The 20,266-nt window shown below is 54.0% G+C and overlaps 1 protein-coding gene across 1 annotated transcript in view; it reads left to right on the top strand.

Moving 5' to 3' along the window:
- Positions 1–20,266, top strand: part of PIK3R2 (phosphoinositide-3-kinase regulatory subunit 2) — a 205,807-nt gene that overhangs the window by 52,531 nt on the left and 133,010 nt on the right. The window lies entirely within an intron of this gene.

Here is a 20,266-nt window from a genome sequence, read left to right as displayed (position 1 = left end):
ACGTCCCGGCGATCACGGCAGTTCACATTCCGGGGGTGGAGAACTGGCAGGCGGATTATCTGAGTCGCCAGACCCTGGACCAGGGGGAATGGTCACTCCACCCGGATGTCTTCCAGATGTTGTGCGCGAAGTGGGGTCTTCCAGATGTGGACCTGTTCGCGTCTCGTCTGAACAACAAGGTGGGAAGGTTCGTGGCAAGGACGCTCGATCCTCGGGCAGACGCGTCGGACGCGTTAGTGGCTCCGTGACATCAGTATCGACTGATGTATGCATTCCCACCGATTCAGCTACTATCCAGGTTCCTTCGCAGGTTTTCCTCGGAACCGCTCACAGTGATTCTTGTGGCTCCAGACTGGCCTCGCCGGTCTTGGTACGCAGACCTCGTGAATCTGGCGGTCGACGCTCCATGGCGTCTGCCTCTTCGAGAAGATCTTCTGTCTCAAGGACCGATATTCCATCCTGCTTTACAGTCGCTGGCTTTGACGGCCTGGCTGTTGAAACCGAGGTCCTGAGGGATAGGGGTCTCTCCCCGGAGGTCATTCACACTTTGATCAACGCTAGAAAGACTTCTTCGGGGAAGGTTTACTACCGTACTTGGAAGGCCTATTTTGCCTGGTGTGAGTCCAGGGGGTTTTCCCCTCGCTCATGCTCGGTGTCTAGGGTGTTGTCTTTCCTTCAAAGGGGTGTGGACCAGCGTTTGGCGTTGGCCACGATTAAGGGTCAGATTTCTGCGCTGGCCGTTCTCTTTCAACGCCCTGTGGCGTCTAATTCTTTGGTTAGCACCTTTGTTCAAGGGGTGTGACACCTGGTCCCTCCTAGGAGGGAGCCTTTGCCTCCATGGGACTTGAACCTCGTTCTGTCCGTGTTGCAACATGCTCCCTTTGAAAAGATCAGGGAGATCTCGTTGCCTCTGTTGTCCAAGAAGGTCGCTTTTTTGGTGGCGATCACTTCGGCTCGCAGAGTGTCGGAGCTGGCAGCTTTGTCCTGCAGGTCTCCGTATTTGGTGATTCACTTGGATAAGGTGGTCTTGCGACCTAACCCTTCTTTTCTCCCGAAGAGGATCTCGGAATTTCATCTCAATGAGGACATTGTCTTGCCTTCACTTTGCACGAAGCCTAGACATCCGAAGGAGGTGGATTTACACTCCTTGGATGTTGTTCGGGCGATCAGGGTTTACCTGTCATCGACAGGGCCAGATTAACGTAGGGGCTATTGGAGCTGCAGCTCCAGGCCCTTACCTTTTATATAGGCCCCAGGTTGGCCATATTCACTGTTACCGCTCTTCTGTCACTTGTAAACACAGAAGTCTGGCTTCTATGCTCGCTTCCCCAGGCAGCTCCCTCAGAACCTCCCCACACAGCACGAAGGCTGGACAAGGAGGGACAGTTGTCGATGCATGGATGTGTTTATGGGCTTCAGAGACAGCATCCCATGTGGAATTAGGCATGCATGGCTGCACCCTTCCTCCTCTGGGTGCATGCCAAGGCATGGCCCTTAAGGCCCTTCAAAATCCTCAGCACCAAGCCCATGATGCTCTTAATCCGGCCCTGGTCATCGACTAAATTCTTTCGCAAGACGGATTCTCTATTTGTCCTTCCAGAGGGACCTCGGAAGGGCTTGGCGGCGTCGGCTTCTGCCATCGCCAAATGGATCAGACAGACTATTGAACAGGCATATGTTTTGAAGGGAAAAGTTCCCCCTATGCCTGTGAAGGCGCACTCTACCAGATCTCTGAGTACGTCTTGGGCCTGTCATCATTGGGCTTCTGTGGCCCAGGTGTGTAAGGCGGCGACTTGGTCGTCCGTTCACACCTTCTCAAAGTTCTACAAAGTGGATGTTCAGGCATCGGCAGATGCTTCTTTTGGCCGCAAGGTTCTTAGTGCGGCAGTGCCTTAGGGTCCCTTATTTTTGGGCCCTTGGCTGTTTAGGATGTTTTTATCCCTGGGTTATTTGTTTTTCCTGGGTTGTTGCTCCTGTTGAGCAAAGTTTTTTTCTCTTACGTCCTCCGACAGTCGCCGCCTCTTCATATTCGTCACATATGGGGTATTAGACTTTGCTCCGAAGGAGTAGCTAGGCAACAGAATATGTTAACATTAAAGCTTTTAACATATCCCACCCTCAAGGGGTGGTCCCCTCAGTCAATACCCTCCTACTTCCTGCAACCATATCTCAGTTTCAATGTCTAGCTTGTCAGGAGTGGCTGGCTCTCTCTGTGCTGGGGCTTTGTGCCCCAGACTCTTTCTTCTTTTTTGATTTTTTGTTTGAGTTTTCTCTCTACCTTTACTTAGCTGTTCTTTTTGTCAGCATTAGTTAGTTCTTCGGATGAAGAGGATCATGCGGGCTGGGTCTCGGGCTGATCCCCCTGGTCGCAGGTCGTGGGTCAGTGGCTTCCCAGCCTGCCATCGAGCGTTCAGCCAGGTAACGCTCCTGGCACAGTGAACGACCCATCCCTGTTCGGTGCAGGGATGATTGGTGAGGTGGCTACCTCACTGGACACTGGTAAGTGTATCTATGTGGGGACCTGTCTGTCTGGGGGGGTGTCAGTCTGGGACTGTGTAACCTGCCTCTGTTCACACTGTTTGTCTCCCTATCACTCGGCTGCATGCTGTGGGCTGCAAGGGGGGGGGGGGGGAGCTGTGTGACACTGTGTGTGTCAGCCTTGTCAGTGTGAGAAGCTGTGTGCTGTGGGGCATGTTTTGTGGCATGTTTGGGCACTATACAGCGATCGCTGCGGCGATCTAACATGTTTTTTTATACATGGATGACATGTGTGCATTACTGTACTGTGGAGCGGCGGTTTCGGCGCCAAACGGCGCCATTTTGCCTACACTCGCTCCGGCCGCATGTTCTACATGCATGGCGGCCATTTTCTTGTAGCCTCCCATAGGCTTTAATAGAGCGCCCTGGCCGCATCACTTCCTCTTCTCCAGGATACACCGATCGAGGCAGCAGCAGCGGCGAGGGTCTCCTCAGGTTATATCCTTCTTATCCATTGCCTGTGTCAGTTTTATTGTCCCTGTGGGGGTCTCATTGTGCTTGTGTGTGGTGCGGTGGGCTGCGCTCGCCGCGCTTGTTAAAGGGGCAGTTAACCCTTTATTATCCGGGATTCTCAGGAGGGCAAATTTCCTACCGCCTTGGTGGAAAGCCAGGGGACCGCTGTTTCCCCCCCAGGGGGGGATTTAGCCACTATTGTGGCTGGCCTTGCTGCTCAGGTGCAGATGCTGGTGGCTGCTCAATCTACTAAACGACCCAGAGTTTCTCTTTCCTCTGATTCTGAGGGTGAAGGTGATGGGGCTGTTATGGCGGGGGCCTCCTTATCGGGGTCCCGCTCCTCCCTGGATCTAGTGGGGTCCGAGGTGGAGGCTGAAGTTGAAGGGGTTGATAATTCTCCCCCTGGCTCGCCTGAAGAGCTTGCAATCATGGATGAATTGATTGCTTCCATAAACAAACGCTGTGTTTGCAGGATGAAGTGTGTCCCCCCGCTGCCTTGGCGGCTTATGGGACGCAGAGGAAACGCAGGACGCCGCAGGTTTTTCCCTGCAATGATGATTTTCAGCGCGCTGTTAAGGAACAATGGCGCAATCTACGCAAACCTTTTGCTGTACCAAGTAGGTTCAAGCTGCGTTATCCTTTCTCGCCTTCCACTGATGAAAGGTGGTGTGTGCCACCCCCAGTGGATCACGCAATTGCGGTTTTAAACAAATCCACTGCGATTCCTGCAGAGGATTCCCCTGTGTTCCGTGATGCCACGGATAGGAGATTGGAGTCTCTTGCCCGTCATACTTATTCTGTTACGGGTTCTATGCTTGAGGCTCTGTTTGCCTCTCTCATGGCGGCCCAGGCTGTCGCAAGTTGGACGCAGATGCTTAGGCGCGTCCTAGTGGCCGATTCGGCCTCGCCGGCGACCCTGGATATGGTGGATCAAATCCACCAGGGTGTCATGTATCTGTGTGATGTGGACTTGGACCTAGTCCCGTTGGCTGCACGTGTGCACAGCGTGGCGGTGTTGTCTCGCCGCCTGGTTTGGTTGAAATGTTGGTCGGTGGACCAATCTTCACGTAAGACCTTAGCCAATCTGCCTTATGATGGGTCTCGCCTTTTTGGGGAGTCCTTGGATGTGTTGATTAAGGGGATCACCGGAGTAAAGAGCACTCTCTTGCCCCATTTCCCCAAGGCTAAGGGGGCTTCTGGGAAGAAGCATGCTAATTTTCGGCCCCCTCAGGGGTCCTTTCGTGCCTTTCGGTCGCACTACAAGGGCAAACCGTTCAAAGGTCAAGGCTCTCAGAAGAAGCCCTGGTCTGGAAAACAGAAGTCCGGTCAATCCGGATCCGCAGCCCATAACAGTGCGGCCTGAAGGGGCGCCCTCACCCAGTTTTGGGGTGGGGGGACGCTTGCTCGGTTTTCTTCAGCCCTGGTTGGCCCGCGTGCGGGACAGATGGGTTCAGGAGATCGTTCGATCTGGTTACAAGATCGAGTTTCTCTCTCGGCCGGAGAGCAGATTTTTTCCCTCAAATCTTCAACTGTCTCCAGAGCGTTTACGGGACCTGCACCTGGCGGTGCGGGACCTGAGGGCTCAGGGAGTGGAAGGTTCGTCCAATTCTGGACTTGAAGGCTCTGAACCGCTCTGTGCGGGTTCGCAAGTTCCGCATGGAATCCCTGCGGGCGGTGGTGGCTGCCCTGGTTACGGGGGAATTCATGGCCTCCATCGATTTGAAGGATGCGTATCTTCACATCCCCATTTTCGAGGGTCACCAGAGGTACCTTCGATTCGCCATTGCGGAGGATCACTACCAGTTCGTGGCGTTGCCTTTTGGTCTCGCCTCGGCTCCGCGGGTCTTCACCAAGGTGCTTGCACCGGTTCTGGCATTATTGAGGGCCCAGGGCATTTCTGTCCTGGGGTATCTGGACGACATTCTGGTTCGGTCTGCGACCAGCCAGGGTCTGGAGAAGGACCTGTCTGTCACGATGCAAACTCTGCAGGAGTTTGGTTGGACGATAAATTTTCCCAAGTCGACACTGAGTCCGTCGGTTCGTCTTCCCTACCTGGGAATGATTCTGGACTCGGTGCAGGCGAAGGTCTTCCTGCCGGAAGACAAACTCAGAACTCTTCAGGAGGAAGTCAGGTCCCTCAGGGCCGTTCCGCACTCGTCTCTGCGGACGTGCATGAGATGTCTGGGATTGATGGTCTCGGCCTTCGAGGCGATTCCCTTCGCCCAGTTTCACACGCGGGGTCTCCAAGCGGAGATCCTGTCCATGTGGGACGGGCGACCTCAATCTCTGGATCTTCAAATCTCGTTGAGTCATCGCACCAGAAGAGACCTTCTGTGGTGGCTCCAGTCCCCGATGGTGTCCGGGGGCAAGTCGTTTCGTCCTATCTCGTGGACGGTAATCACTACGGATGCCAGCCTGTCGGGCTGGGGTGGTGTTCTGGGCGTTCTGTCCGCCCAGGGGACTTGGTCGGAGGGGGAGTCCTCCCTTCCGATCAACATTCTGGAATTGCGTGCGATAAATCTCTGTCTTCATCGCTGGACGGACCGGCTGCAGGGCTGCCCGGTTCGGGTGCAGACGGACAATGCCACGGCGTTGGCCTACATCAACCACCAAGGGGGCACCAGGAGTGCCCGAGCGGCTCGAGAAGTGGCCGAAATTCTGTCTTGGGCCGAGACTCATGTCCCGGCGATAACGGCGGTTCACATTCCAGGGGTGGAGAACTGGCAGGCGGACTATCTGAGTCGCCAGACCCTGGATCGGGGGGAATGGTCTCTCCACCCGGCTGTCTTCCAGATGTTGTGCGCGAAGTGGGGTCTTCCAGATGTGGACCTGTTCGCGTCTCGTCTCAACAACAAGGTGAAAAGGTTCGTGGCAAGGACGCGCGACCCTCGGGCAGACGCGTCGGACGCGTTAGTGGCCCTGTGGCATCAGTACAAGCTGATGTACGCGTTTCCACCGATTCAGTTGCTGTCCAGGTTCCTTCGCAGGTTACACTCGGAACGCAGCACGGTGATTCTTGTGGCTCCGGACTGGCCTCGCCGGTCCAGGTACGCAGACCTCGTGAATCTGGCAGTCGACGCCCCGTGGCGTCTGCCTCTTCGAGACGATGTCCTGTCTCAAGGGCCGATATACCATCCTGCTTTACAGTCGCTGGCTTTGACGGCCTGGCTGTTGAGACCGAGGTCCTGAAGGAGAAGGGTCTCTCCCCAGAGGTCGTTCATACCTTGATCAACGCGAGGAAGTCTTCCTCTGGGAAGGTTTATTACCGTACTTGGAAGGCCTATTTTGCCTGGTGTGAGTCCAGGGGGTTTTCACCCCGCACGTACTCGGTTTCCCGAGTGCTGTCCTTCCTTCAAACGGGTGTCGATCAGCGTTTGGCGCTGGCTACGATAAAGGGTCAGGTGTCTGCGCTGGCCGTTCTGTTTCAACGTCCCGTGGCTTCCAACTCCTTAGTTGGCACTTTTGTTCAGGGAGTGCGGCATCTGGTTCCTCCTAGGAGGGATCCTCTGCCCCCTTGGGACTTGAATCTCGTTCTATCTGTGTTACAACGTGCTCCTTTTGAACAGATCAGGGAGATCTCGTTGTCTATGTTGTCCAAAAAGGTCGCCTTTTTGGTTGCGATCACTTCGGCTCGCAGAGTGTCGGAGCTGGCGGCTTTGTCCTGCAAGTCTCCGTATCTGGTTGTTCATTTGGATAAGGTGGTCTTGCGACCTAATCCTTCTTTTCTTCCGAAGCGAGTTTCGGAATTCCATCTTAATGAGGATATTGTCTTGCCTTCGCTGTGCGCGAAGCCTAAACATCCAAAGGAGGTGAGATTACATTCTTTGGATGTTGTTTGGGCGATAAGGGTTTACCTTAAATCGACTGAGTCTTTTCGAAAGACGGATTCCTTGTTTGTTCTTCCAGAGGGTCCTCGGAAGGGCATGGCGGCGTCGGCCTCTACCATCGCCAAATGGATCAGGCAGACCATTGAACAGGCCTATGCTTTGCAGGGGAAGGTTCCCCCTGTGCCTGTGAAGGCGCACTCTACTAGATCTCTGAGTACGTCTTGGGCCTGTCGTCATGGGGCTTCTGTAGCCCAGGTGTGTAAGGCGGCGACCTGGTCGACCGTGCACACTTTCACAAAATTCTACAAAGTAGATATTCAGGCATCGGCGGATGCTTCCTTTGGCCGCATGGTTCTTAGTGCGGCAATTCCCTAGGGTCCCTTGTTGGGGACCTCTGGCTGTTGGGATAAGTTTTTTATCCCCTGGTTATTTGTCTTTTCCTGGGTTGTTGCTCCTGTTGAGCACTTGTTTTTCCTGTAGCCCAGCTGGTTTCCTTCCTTTGGTAAGGTTCCTTTTTTTCTGCTGTGGGTACTGCGTTGCCTTAGGCGCGGCTGCGTTTCCCACCCCTCATGTATGCACTGCTTTGGGACGTCCCCATAGTGACGAATATGGAGAGGCGGCGACTGTCGGAGGACGTAAGAGAAAACTGAATTTTTGTAAAATCTTACCTGTAAAATTCCTTTCTCTGAGTCCTCCGACAGTCGCCGCCCCCGCCCCTCTTTTGGGGTTTGTTTATGTACTCTACTGCTATTCTACTGAAACTGAGGTATGGATACAGGAAGCAGGAGGGTATTGACTGAGGGGACCAGCCCCTGGGGGTGGGATATGCTAAAAGCTTTAATATTGACATATTCTGTTGCCTAGCTACTCCTACGGAGAAAAGGTCAATAACTCCATAGTGACGAATATGGAGAGGCGGCGACTGTCGGAGGACTCAGAGAAAGGAATTTTTCAGGTAAGATTTTACAAAAATTCCGTTTTCTCTTGCGTCCTCCGACAGTCGCCGCCTCCTCTAAGTCCTCACTGATAGGTATTGTCTACCTATCCGTAGGAATAGCTAGGCATATAGACTTAGTCCAAAGACAAAAGGCATTAGCATATAAACACCCACGGGGGCTGTCCCATCCGGTCAATACCCCCCCTGCATCACCACTCCCAACTCAGTTTTAATTTGCCTAGCGTCAGGAATAGTCAGGCTTACCTTGTGCTGGGGCTTCAGTCTCAGCCTTCCTATATCTTTTATTTGACTTTCTTTTTAAATGTCAGTTTTTTTCTCTCACTTTACTAGCTGTTCATTTTGTCAGCTTTAGTGTTAGTTTATTCTTTGGATGAAGATGGATCATGCGGTGCTGGGATTCGGACTAGCCGCCCTGGTTCTCCAGGGCACAGAGGGTCAGATGGACCCCCAGCCCGCCATCGAGCGTTCAGCTATGGTTCGCCCTGGCATTAAGAACGACCCATCCCTGTTCGCTGCAGGGATGCAGCCGTAAAGGTGGCTACCTCACAGGACTCGTCTGCGCTGCTGCAGCGTCATGTCCCTGGCTCACGGCACTCCCTGTCAGATGAGGACAGAGGTTTATCCGTGCATGGAGGCTCCCCACGCCATCGGGTACAGGTAAGTACTTTCTGTGTGGGGCCTTCTGTCTGGGGTGGCAGTCTGTGTTGCTGTGTGTCCCCATGTCTGTGCCTGTGTGACTCCCTGTGCGATCCCTGCGGGGTTCGCTTTGTGCAGATCTGTATGTTTTGCCGGGGGTCCCTGTCCCTGTGTCACCTTAGGTGCTTGTTTGGGGGTACAGACTTGTGTGGGGTGCGGCGGCCGCTGTGGGGTTATTTCGCGCGGTCCGCCATGTTTTTACTATGCACACGTGTATGGCCCCTCTGGGGCGAGTATACAGCTCATTTTGGCACCATCCGCCGCCATTTTGTGGGCGGTAGAACGATCGGTTCGGCCGCATGTCGGCGGCCATTTTGGCGTAGCCTCCTATGCATCCCTATGGGGCAGCCATTTTCCCTGGGGTCTGGCTTATAGCCAGCCCCCTCCAGCAGCATTTCCTTTTCCTCACAGGCAGCAAGGACACAGGTAGCAACGATCTGCGGGCTCTGCAGTTTATCTCTTTCAGTCTTCTTCTGCATACTGCTTCTGGCTCAGTTTCTTTTCTCCTTTTGGGGGTCTTCATAGCTGTGACAGTAGTGGTGGGTTGCGCACTCCGCAGCGCTATTTAAAGGGACAGTACACTACTTTTTTGCACTGTACTTTTTTCATAACTTGAGCCATGGATTCTCAGGAAAGCAAGTTTCCTCCAGCTTTAGTGGGGGGCCCCAGTTCTCCTGTGGCCCCGCTGCGACCTGATCTGGCTGCTGTAGTTGCGACTTTAGTGGCAAATATGGAAATGCTGATGTCTGAACGGGCTGCAAGAAAACGGCCCAGGCTGTCTCTCTCTTCTGATTCAGATGGGGATATGGCTGCTGCTGCTGCTGCTGCTGCTGCTGCGAGCGTGCCCTTTTCAGGGTCCCGCTCATCCTTAGACCCCCCGGGGTCTGAGGGGGAGGCTGAAGTGGAGGGTGTTGATACATCCTCCCCAGGGTCACCTGAAGAACGGGCGACCATGGATGAGTTGATTATTGCGGTTAAGGATACCTTACATTTGGAGGATGAGCCCAGTCCTCCGGGCGTTGTGTCCTCGTTTGGGACGCACAGGACCCGCAAGTCTGTGCAGGTTTTCCCCTGCCCAGCAGAATTTCATTACACTGTTAATGAAATGTGGCGCACGTTAAAACGTCCTTTCCTGGTACCTAGTCGGTTCAAATTGCTTTATCCTTTTGCGCCGGCTACAGAATCACGATGATGTGTGCCTCCACAGGTAGATCACACTGTGGCCGTGCTGAACAAGGCTACCTTGGTTCCTACTGAGGATACCCCGGTTTTCCGGGATCCCACGGACCGGCGGTTGGAGTCTCTGGCCCGCCATTCCTATACGGTGGCGGGTTCGCTGCTCAAACCCGTTTTCGCGTCCGTTATGGTGGCTCAGGCGGTGGCTGATTGGATTAAGGTGCTCAGAAGCAACCTTGTGTCGGATGACGTGCCGCCTGCCCAACTGGACATGGTGGACCAGATCCACCAGGGAGTCATGTATTTGTGTGATGCAGCCTTAAATGAGGCCCCTTTGGTGGCTCGCCTCTCGAGTGTCGCCGTACTTAACCGGCGACTGATATGGCTGAAGAGCTGGTCGGCTGACCAGTCCTCACGGAAAACAGTGGCTGATTTTCCCTATGCTGGCTCTTGCCTTTTTGGCGAGGCGTTGGATACCCTAGTAAATGGCGTCACGGGGGGCAAAAGCACTATGCTCCCCCAGAACCCGAAAAACAAGTCTTTCCGAGGCAAGCGGGGTTCTGCGCCTAGATCTAATCAGGGGTCCATGCCTTTCGGAACCAATCCAAGGGCAAGCCCTTCAAGGCCCAGGGCAACCAGAAGAAACCCTGGGCGGGTAAGCAGAAGACCAGCAATGCCGGCTCGGCGGGACATTCCGCCTCTGCCTGAAGGGGCGCCCTCACCCGTTTCAGGGGTGGGGGGGCGTTTGCGCGGTTCCCTCCAGCCTTGGCTGCTCCGGATTTCGGACAGGTGGGTCCAGGAAATCGTTCGATCAGGTTACAAGATCGAATTCCTTTCCAGGCCGGCGGACAGATTCCTCCCCTCCAATCTTCATCTGCTTCCGGGGCGTCTGCAGGACTTGCATCAAGCGGTGCAGGACCTGCTTGCTCAGGGGGTGATTGTCCCGGTGCCTCATCGGGACAGGTTTCGGGGGTTTTATTCAAATCTGTTCACTGTGCCCAGGAAGGAGGGCAAAGTGCGTCCTATTCTGGACCTGAAAGCACTGAACCGCTTCGTACGTGTTCGGAAGTTTTGAATGGAGTCTCTCCGTTCGGTAGTGGCCTCCTTGAGTCCGGGAGAATTCCTGGCTTTGATAGATCTGAAGGATGCGTACCTGCACATCCCCATTTTCGTGGGTCATCAGCGGTACCTTCGGTTCGCTATCGCAGAGGACCACTACCAGTTTGTGGCGTTACTGTTCGGTCTCGCTTCGGCACCCAGGGTGTTTACCAAGGTGTTGGCACCGGTTCTGGGCCTGCTGCGGGCCCAGGGCATTGCAGTCCTGGGGTACCTGGACGATCTGCTTCTGAGATCGCGTGCCAGTCAGGACCTTGTGCGCGATCTGTCCATCACGGTACAGACGCTCCAGGAGTTCGGGTGGACCATCAACGCTCAAAAATCAGCGTCGTCTCCATCGCTTCGACTTCCCTATCTGGGAATGGTTCTGGACTCTGCTCAGGCAAGGGTATTCTTGCCGGAGGACAAGCTCCGGACTTTGCGGGACGAAATCCGGTCCCTCAGGGACAATCCGTCCTCGTCACTCAGGGACAGCATGCGGGGCCTGGGGTTGATGGTGTCGGCCTTCGAGGCCATTCCCTTTGCCCAGTTCCACACACGGGCTCTCCAGACGGAGATCCTGGCCAGGTGGGACAGACTTCCTCAGTCCTTGGATCTGGATGTCTCCTTGAGTCGCCGGACCAGATTGGCTCTTCTGTGGTGGATCCAGTCCCCGTCGGTGGCGGAAGGCAAGTCCTTCCGCCCATTGGTGTGGACGGTGATTACCACGGACGCCAGCCTGTCGCGCTGGGGTGGAGTCCTGGGCAACCTGTCTGCCCAGGGCACTTGGTCGGAGGAGGAATCCTCCCTCCTGATAAATGTGCTGGAACTACGAGCGATAAAACTCTGTCTCTTCCAGTGGTCGGACCGTCTCCGGGGCCTGCCTGTTCGCATACAGACGGACAATGCTACCGCGGTGGCTTACATCAACCACCAAGGGGGCACCAGGAGTGCTCGAGCGGCCCGGGAGGTGACCGACATTCTGTCTTGGGTCGAGACTCATGTCCCGGCGATTTCGGCAGTTCACATTCCGGGTGTGGAGAATTGGCAGGCAGACTATCTGAGCCGCCAGACCCTGGACCAGGGGGAATGGTCCCTACACCCGGAGGTCTTTCAGATGCTGTGTGCGAAGTGGGGATCCCCAGACGTGGATCTGTTCGCATCCCGGCTAAATCGAAAGCTGGGAAGGTTCGTGGCAAGAACGCGCGATCCGTTGGCGGACGCCTCGGATGCGTTGGTGGCCCCTTGGCATCAGTATCGTCTGATGTACGCCTTTCCTCTGATTCAGTTACTATCCCGGTTCCTTCGCAGATTGGTCTCGGAACCGCACATGGTGATTCTGGTGGCACCGGACTGGCCTCGCCGGTCTTGGTACGCCGACGTTGTTCACCTGGCAGTGGCGCCTCCGTGGCGTCTGCCTCTGCGGGAAGATCTCCTGTCTCAAGGTCCGATCTTCCATCCTGCTTTACAGTCGCTGGCTTTAACGGCCTGGCTGTTGAGACCAAGGTCTTGAAGGACAAGGGTCTATCTCCTGAGGTTATTCCTACCCTGATCAAGGCTAGGAAATCCTCCTCTGGTAAGATTTATTACCGTACCTGGAAAGCCTATTTCGCCTGGTGTGAGTCCAGGGGGTTCTCCCCTCGTTCTTACTCGGTGTCGAGAATTTTGGCTTTCCTCCAGTCTGGAGTGGATCAGGGCCTGGCGCTGGCCACGATAAAGGGCCAAGTGTCTGCACTGGCTGTTCTTTTCCAACGCCCTTTGGCGTCTCGTTCTTTGGTGCGCACCTTCATTCAAGGTGTGCGACATCTGGCTCCTCCCAGGAAGGAGCCTTTACCTCCATGGGACTTGAACTTGGTTCTGTCCGCATTACAGCGTGATCCCTTTGAAAACATCAGGGAGATATCGTTGCCTCTGCTGTCTAAGAACGTTGCTCTTTTAGTGGCGATCACTTCGGCTCGCAGGGTGTCGGAGCTGGCGGCGTTGTCTTGCCGCTCCCCTTACTTGATCATTCACGAGGATAAGGTGGTTTTGCGGCCACCCCCATCCTTTCTTCCCAAGGTGATCTCTGAATTTCACCTTAATGAGGACATTGTTCTGCCTTCGCTTTGTACGAAGCCTAAGCATCCAAAGGAGATTGCTTTGCATTCCTTGGATGTTGTCAGGGCGATCAGGGTTTACCTGTCGTCTACGAATGCGCCTGCAGCAACTATTGCCAAATGGATCAGACAGACCATTAAGCAGGCTTACGCCTTGAAGGAACAGGTTCCGCCCTTCCCTGTTAAGGCGCACTCTACCAGGTCTTTGAGTGCATCTTGGGCCTATTGGCATCGGGCCTCGGTGGCCCAGGTGTGCAAGGCGGCGACTTGGTCGTCGGTGCACACTTTTTCCAAGTTCTACAAAGTAGACGTTCTGGCATCAGCCGATGCTTCTTTTGGCCGCAAAGTTCTCAGTGCGGCTGTGCCATGATGGACCCTTGATTTTTTTCTCTGGGTCCCTGGCTGTTGGCATTTGCTTTCCTGGGCTGTTGCTCCTGTTGAGCGTTGTTTTTTTCTGTTGCCCAGTTGGTTCTTACGGTGCATGTAAGATTACTTTCTCTGATGTGGGTACTGCGTTGCCTTTTCTACGGTTGCGTCTCCCACCCCTCATGTCTATACTGCTTTGGGACATCCCATCAGTGAGGACTTAGAGGAGGCGGCGACTGTCGGAGGACGTAAGAGAAAACGGAATTTCTCTTACGTCCTCCGACAGTCGCCGCCTCTTCATATTCGTCACATATGGGGTATTAGACTTTGCTCCGAAGGAGTAGCTAGGCAACAGAATATGTTAACAATAAAGCTTTAACATATCCCACCCTCAAGGGGTGGTCCCCTCAGTCAATACCCTCCTACTTCCTGCAACCATATCTCAGTTTTAATGTCTAGCTTGTCAGGAGTGGCTGGCTCTCTCTGTGCTGGGACTTTCTGTCCCAGACTCTTTCTTCTTTTTAATATTTTGTTTGAGTTTTCTCTCTATCTTTACTTAGCTGTTATTTTTGTCAGCATTAGTTAGTTCTTCGGACGAAGAGGATCATGCGGACTGGGTCTCGGGCTGATCCCCCTGGTCGCAGGTCGTGGGTCAGTGGCTTCCCAGTCTGCCATCGAGCGTTCAGCCAGGTAACGCTCCTGGCACAGTGAACGACCCATCCCTGTTCGGTGCAGGGATGATTGGTGAGGTGGCTACCTCACCGGACGCTGTGCGGTTTCTTAACCTCCATTGTGTGCGTCTTGAATTGCGACTCTCCCTGCCTCATGTGCAGCGGCTTGTTCGCCTGTGCGGGTTCCCCACGCCATGTGAGGTAAGTGTATTTATGTGGGGACCTGTCTGTCTGGGGGGGTCTCAGTCTGGGACTGTGTAACCTGCCTTTAATCACACTGCTTGTCTCCCTATCTCTCGGCTGCATGCTGTGGGCTGCAAGGGGGGGGGGGGGAGCTGTATGACACTGTGTGTGTCAGGCTGGGCAGTGTGAGAAGCTGTGTGCTGTGGGGCATGTTTTTTCTTGGCATGTTTGGGCATATACAGCGATCGCTGCGGCGATCTAACATGTATCCTTATATTGGGATGTAATGTGTGTGTTTTTATGCACTGTGGAGCGGCGTTTTCGGCGCCAAACGACGCCATTTTACCGGCGCCCGCTCCGGCCGCATGGTTTACATGCACGGCGGCCATTTTCTTGTAGCCTCCATAGGCTTACATAGAGCGCCCTGGCAGCATCACTTCCTCTTTCCAGGAACACCGATCGAGGCAGCAGCAGCAGCGGGGTCTCCTCAGGTTTTATCCTTCTGTTCTTGCTATCCATTGCCTGTATTCAGTTTGTATATTCCCTGTGGGGGTCTCATTGTGCCTGAGTGTGGTGCGGTGGGCTGCGCTTGCCGCGCTTGCTAAAAGGGGGCAGTTAACCCTTGGTTGTCTGGCATTACAGGGGCAATGGATTCTCAGGAGGGCAAGTTTCCTACAGTATTGGTGGAAAGCCAGGGGACCGCTGTTTCCCCCCCAGGGGGGGATTTAGCCACTATTGTGGCTGGCCTTGCTGCCCAGGTGCAAATGCTGGTGGCTGCTCAATCTACTAAACGGCCCAGAGTTGCTCTGTCCTCTGATTCTGAGGGTGAAGGTGATGGGGCTGTTCTGGCAGGGACCTCCTTATCGGGGTCCCGCTCCTCTCTTGATCTAGTGGGGTCTGAGGTAGAGGCTGAAGTTGAGGGGGTTGATAATTCTCCCCCTGGCTCGCCTGAAGAGCTTGCAATCATGGATGAGTTGATTGCTTCCATTAAGCAGACGCTACGTTTGCAGGACGAAGTGTGTCCCCCCGCTGCCTTGGCGGCTTATGGGACGCAGAGGAAACGCAGGACGCCGCAGGTTTTTCCCTGCAATGCTGATTTTCAGCGCGCTGTTAAGGATCAATGGCGCGATCTGCGCAAGCCTTTTTGCGGTACCAAGTAAATTCAAGCTGCGTTATCCTTTCTCGCCTGCCACTGATGAACGGTGGTGTGTGCCTCCGCCAGTGGATCATGCAATTGCGGTTTTGAACAAAGCCACTGCGATTCCTGCAGAGGGTTCCCCTGTTTTCCGTGATGCCACGGATAGGAGACTGGAGTCTCTTGCCCGTCATACTTATTCTGTTACGGGTTCTATGCTTAAGGCTCTGTTTGCTTCTCTCATGGCGGCCCAGGCGATCGCAAGTTGGACGCAGATGCTTAGGCGCGTCCTAGTGGCCGATTCGGCCTCGGCGGCGACCCTGGATATGGTGGATCAGATCCACCAGGGTGTCATGTATCTGTGTGATGCGGACCTGGACCTGATTCCGTTGGCTGCACTTGTGCACAGCGTGGCGGTGTTGTCTCGCCGCCTGGTTTGGTTGAAATGTTGGTCGGTGGACCAATCTTCACGTAAGACCTTAGCCAATCTGCCTTATGATGGGTCTCGCCTTTTTGGGGAGTCCCTGGATGTGTTGATTAAGGGGATCACCGGGGGTAAGAGCACTCTCTTGCCCCATTTCCCCAAGGCTAAGGGGGCTTCTGGGAAGAAGCATGCTAATTTTCGGCCCCCTCAGGGGTCCTTTCGTGCCTTTCGGCCGCACTACAAGGGCAAACCGTTCAAAGGCCAAGGCTCTCAGAAGAAGCCCTGGTCTGGGAAACAGAAGTCCGGCCAATCCGGACCTGCAGCCCATAACAGTTCGGCCTGAAGGGGCGCCCTCACCCAGTTTTGGGGTGGGGGGACGCTTGCTCGGTTTTCTTCAGCCCTGGTTGGCCCGTGTGCGGGACAGATGGGTTCTGGAAATCGTTCGATCTGGTTACAAGATCGAGTTTCTCTCTCGGCCGGAGAGCAGATTTTTTCCCTCAAATCTTCAACTGTCTCCAGAGCGCCTGCGGGATCTGCACCTGGCGGTGCGGGACCTAAGGGCTCAGGGAGTGGTGGTTCCGGTGCCTCATCGGGACAGATTTCGGGGGTTTTATTCCAATCTGTTCACCGTGCCCAGGAAGGAGGGCAAGGTTCGTCCGATTCTGGACTTGAAGGCTCTGAACCGCTCTGTGCGGGTTCGCAAGTTCCGCATGGAATCCCTGCGCTCGGTGGTGGCTGCCCTCGTTCCGGGGGAATTCATGGCCTCCATCGATTTGAAGGATGCGTACCTTCACATCCCCATATTCGAGGGTCATCAGAGATACCTTCGATTTGCCATTGCGGAGGATCACTACCAGTTCGTGGCGTTGCCCTTTGGTTTCGCCTCGGCTCCGCGGGTCTTCACCAAGGTGCTTGCACCGGTTCTGGCATTATTGAGGGCCCAGGGCATTTCTGTCCTGGGGTATCTGGACGACATTCTGGTTCGGTCTGCGACCAGACAGGGTCTGGAGGAGGACCTGTCTGTCACAATGCAAACTCTGCAGGAGTTTGGTTGGACGATAAATGTTCCAAAGTCGACACTGAGTCCGTCGGTTCGTCTCCCCTATCTGGGAATGATACTGGACTCGGTGCAGGCGAAGGTCTTCCTGCCGGAAGACAAACTCAGGACTCTTCAGGAGGAAGTCAGGTCCCTCAGGGACGTTCCACACTCGTCTCTGCGGACGTGTATGAGATGTCTGGGATTGATGGTCTCGGCCTTCGAGGCGATTCCTTTCGCGCAGTTTCACACGCGGGGTCTCCAAGCGGAGATCCTGTCCAGGTGGGACGGGCGACCTCAATCTCTGGATCTTCAGATCTCGTTGAGTCATCGCACCAGGGAAAACCTTCTGTGGTGGCTCCAGTCCCTGTTGGTGTCCGGGGGCAAGTCGTTTCGCCCGATTTCGTGGACGGTAATCACCACGGATGCCAGCCTGTCGGGCTGGGGTGGTGTTCTGGGCGTTCTGTCCGCCCAGGGGACCTGGTCGGAGGGGGAGTCTTCCCTCCCGATCAACATTCTGGAATTGCGTGCGATAAGGCTCTGTCTTCATCGCTGGACGGACCGGCTGCAGGGCTGCCCGGTTCGGGTGCAGACGGACAATGCCACGGCGGTGGCCTACATCAACCACCAAGGGGGCACCAGGAGTGCCCGAGCGGCTCGAGAAGTGGCCGACATTCTATCTTGGGCCGAGACTCATGTCCCGGCGATAACGGCGGTTCACATTCCGGGAGTGGAGAACTGGCAGGCGGACTATCTGAGTCGCCAGACCCTGGATCAGGGGGAATGGTCTCTCCACCCGGCTGTCTTCCAGATGTTGTGCGCGAAGTGGGGTCTTCCAGATGTGGACCTGTTCGCGTCTCGCCTCAACTACAAGGTGAAGAGGTTCGTGGCAAGGACGCGCGACCCTCGGGCAGACGCGTCGGACGCGTTAGTGGCCCCGTGGCATCAGTACAGGCTGATGTACGCGTTTCCACCGATTCAGTTGCTGTCCAGGTTCCTTCGCAGGTTACACTCGGAACGCAGCACGGTGATTCTTGTGGCACCGGACTGGCCTCGCCGGTCCTGGTAAGCAGACCTCGTGAATCTGGCGGTCGACGCCCCTTGGCGTCTGCCTCTTCGAGACGATCTACTGTCTCAAGGACCGATTTACCATCCTGCTTTACAGTCGCTGGCTTTGACGGCCTGGCTGTTGAGACCGAGGTCCTGAAGGAGAAGGGTCTCTCTCCAGAGGTCGTTCATACTTTGATCAACGCGAGGAAGTCTTCCTCGGGGAAGGTTTATTACCGTACTTGGAAGGCCTATTTTGCCTGGTGTGAGTCCAGGGGGTTTTCACCCCGCACGTACTCGGTTTCCCGTGTGCTGTCTTTCCTTCAGACGGGTGTCGATCAGCGTTTGGCGCTGGCTACGATAAAGGGTCAGGTGTCTGCGCTGGCCGTTCTGTTTCAACGTCCCGTGGCTTCCAACTCCTTGGTTGGCACCTTTATTCAGGGTGTGCGGCATCTGGTTCCTCCTAGGAGGGATCCTTTGCCCCCTTGGGACTTGAATCTCGTTCTATCTGTGTTACAACGTGCTCCTTTTGAACAGATCAGGGAGATCTCGTTGTCTATGTTGTCCAAAAAGGTCGCCTTTTTGGTGGCGATCACTTCGGCTCGCAGAGTGTCGGAACTGGCGGCTTTGTCCTGCAAGTCTCCGTACCTGGTTGTTCATTTGGATAAGGTGGTCTTGCGACCTAATCCTTCTTTTCTGCCGAAACGAGTTTCGGAATTCCATCTTAACGAGGATATTGTTTTGCCTTCGTTGTGCACGAAGCCTAAACATCCAAAGGAGATGAGATTGCACTCTCTGGATGTTGTTCGGGCGATAAGGGTTTACCTTAAATCGACTGAGTCTTTTCGTAAGACGGACTCCTTGTTTGTTCTTCCAGAGGGTCCTCGGAAGGGCATGGCGGCTTCGGCCTCTACCATCGCCAAATGGATCAGGCAGACCATTGAACAGGCCTATGCCTTGCAGGGGAAGGTTCCCCCTGTGCCTGTGAAGGCGCACTCTACTAGATCTCTGAGTACGTCTTGGGCCTGCCGTCATGGGGCTTCTGTAGCCCAGGTGTGTAAGGCGGCGACTTGGTCGACCGTGCACACTTTCACAAAATTCTACAAAGTAGATGTTCAGGCATCGGCGGATGCTTCCTTTGGCCGCAAGGTTCTTAGTGCGGCTGTTCCCTAGGGTCCCTTGTTGGGGACTCCTGGCTGTTGGGATAGTTTTTTGTATCCCCTGGGTTTTTTTGTCTTTTCCTGGGTTGTTGCTCCTGTTGAGCACTTATTTTTGCTGTTGCCCAGCTGGTTTCCTTCCTTTGGTAAGGTTCCTTTCTTTGATGTGGAGACTGCGTTGCCTTTCGGCGCGGATGCGTTTCCCACCCCTCATGTTTGCACTGCTTTGGGACGTCCCCATATGTGACGAATATGAAGAGGCGGCGACTGTCGGAGGACGTAAGAGAAAACTGAATTTTTGTAAAATCTTACCTGTAAAATTCCTTTCTCTGAGTCCTCCGACAGTCGCCGCCCCCGCCCCTCTTTTGGGGTTTGAATGTATACTCTACTGCTATTCCACTAAAACTGAGATATGGTTGCAGGAAGTAGGAGGGTATTGACTGAGGGGACCACCCCTTGAGGGTGGGATATGTTAAAGCTTTATTGTTAACATATTCTGTTGCCTAGCTACTCCTTCGGAGCAAAGTCTAATACCCCATATGTGACGAATATGAAGAGGCGGCGACTGTCGGAGGACTCAGAGAAAGGAATTTTACAGGTAAGATTTTACAAAAATTCAGTTTTTTGTAAAATCTTACCTGTAAAATTCCTTTCTCTGAGTCCTCCGACAGTCGCCGCCCCCGCCCCTCTTTTGGGGTTCTTATTGCCTACTGCTATGCTACCAAACTGAGTTGGGAGTGGTGATGCAGGGGGGGTATAGACCGGATGGGACAGCCCCCGTGGGTGGGTATATGCTAATGCCTTTTGTCTTTGGACTAAGTCTATATGCCTAGCTATTCCTACGGATAGGAAGACAATACCCATCAGTGAGGACTTAGAGGAGGCGGCGACTGTTGGAGGACTCAGAAAAAGGAATTTTACAGGTAAGATTTTACAAAAATTCAGTTTTTTCCACTTGATCAACGCTGCCGGCTATAGCTGGCAGTGCTGATCAGTGTATTCTGACAGTAGAGAAGTCTTCCCGCTGTGAGAATACAATAGCTCAGTGGGAGGATGGGGGAATCAGATGTTTTTTTTTCCTTTTTCAACCCTCTGGTTGAATGAGAAAAACATAGCCGTCTATGGGCTGCTTAGTCCATCTTGTTCTCAAGAGTCAGGATAACTGTCAAATAACTGCAAATAAAAATGTATACGTTTTTTTATGGTATTTTTGAGGTTCTCTAATACAGTTGATTTGATTACCTGCTTCAGCAGACTAAACTAAAAGTATGCTTTAAAGCCGAATATACCTATATATATTTAAAAGAAACATTGGTGAGACATTTTATCGTAAAAATCCTTTTTTTTTCCGTTAATTTACTCATTTTTATTATTTTTTAAAATGTACTATTTTTTTGTCACATTCATT

Source organism: Pelophylax lessonae (assembly GCF_965119305.1).
Source record: "Pelophylax lessonae genome assembly, chromosome: 1".
Taxonomy (NCBI): Eukaryota; Metazoa; Chordata; class Amphibia; order Anura; family Ranidae; genus Pelophylax; species Pelophylax lessonae.
The sequence above is the reverse complement of the archived record's forward strand: the minus strand, read 5'-3'. Positions and strand labels throughout refer to the sequence as shown.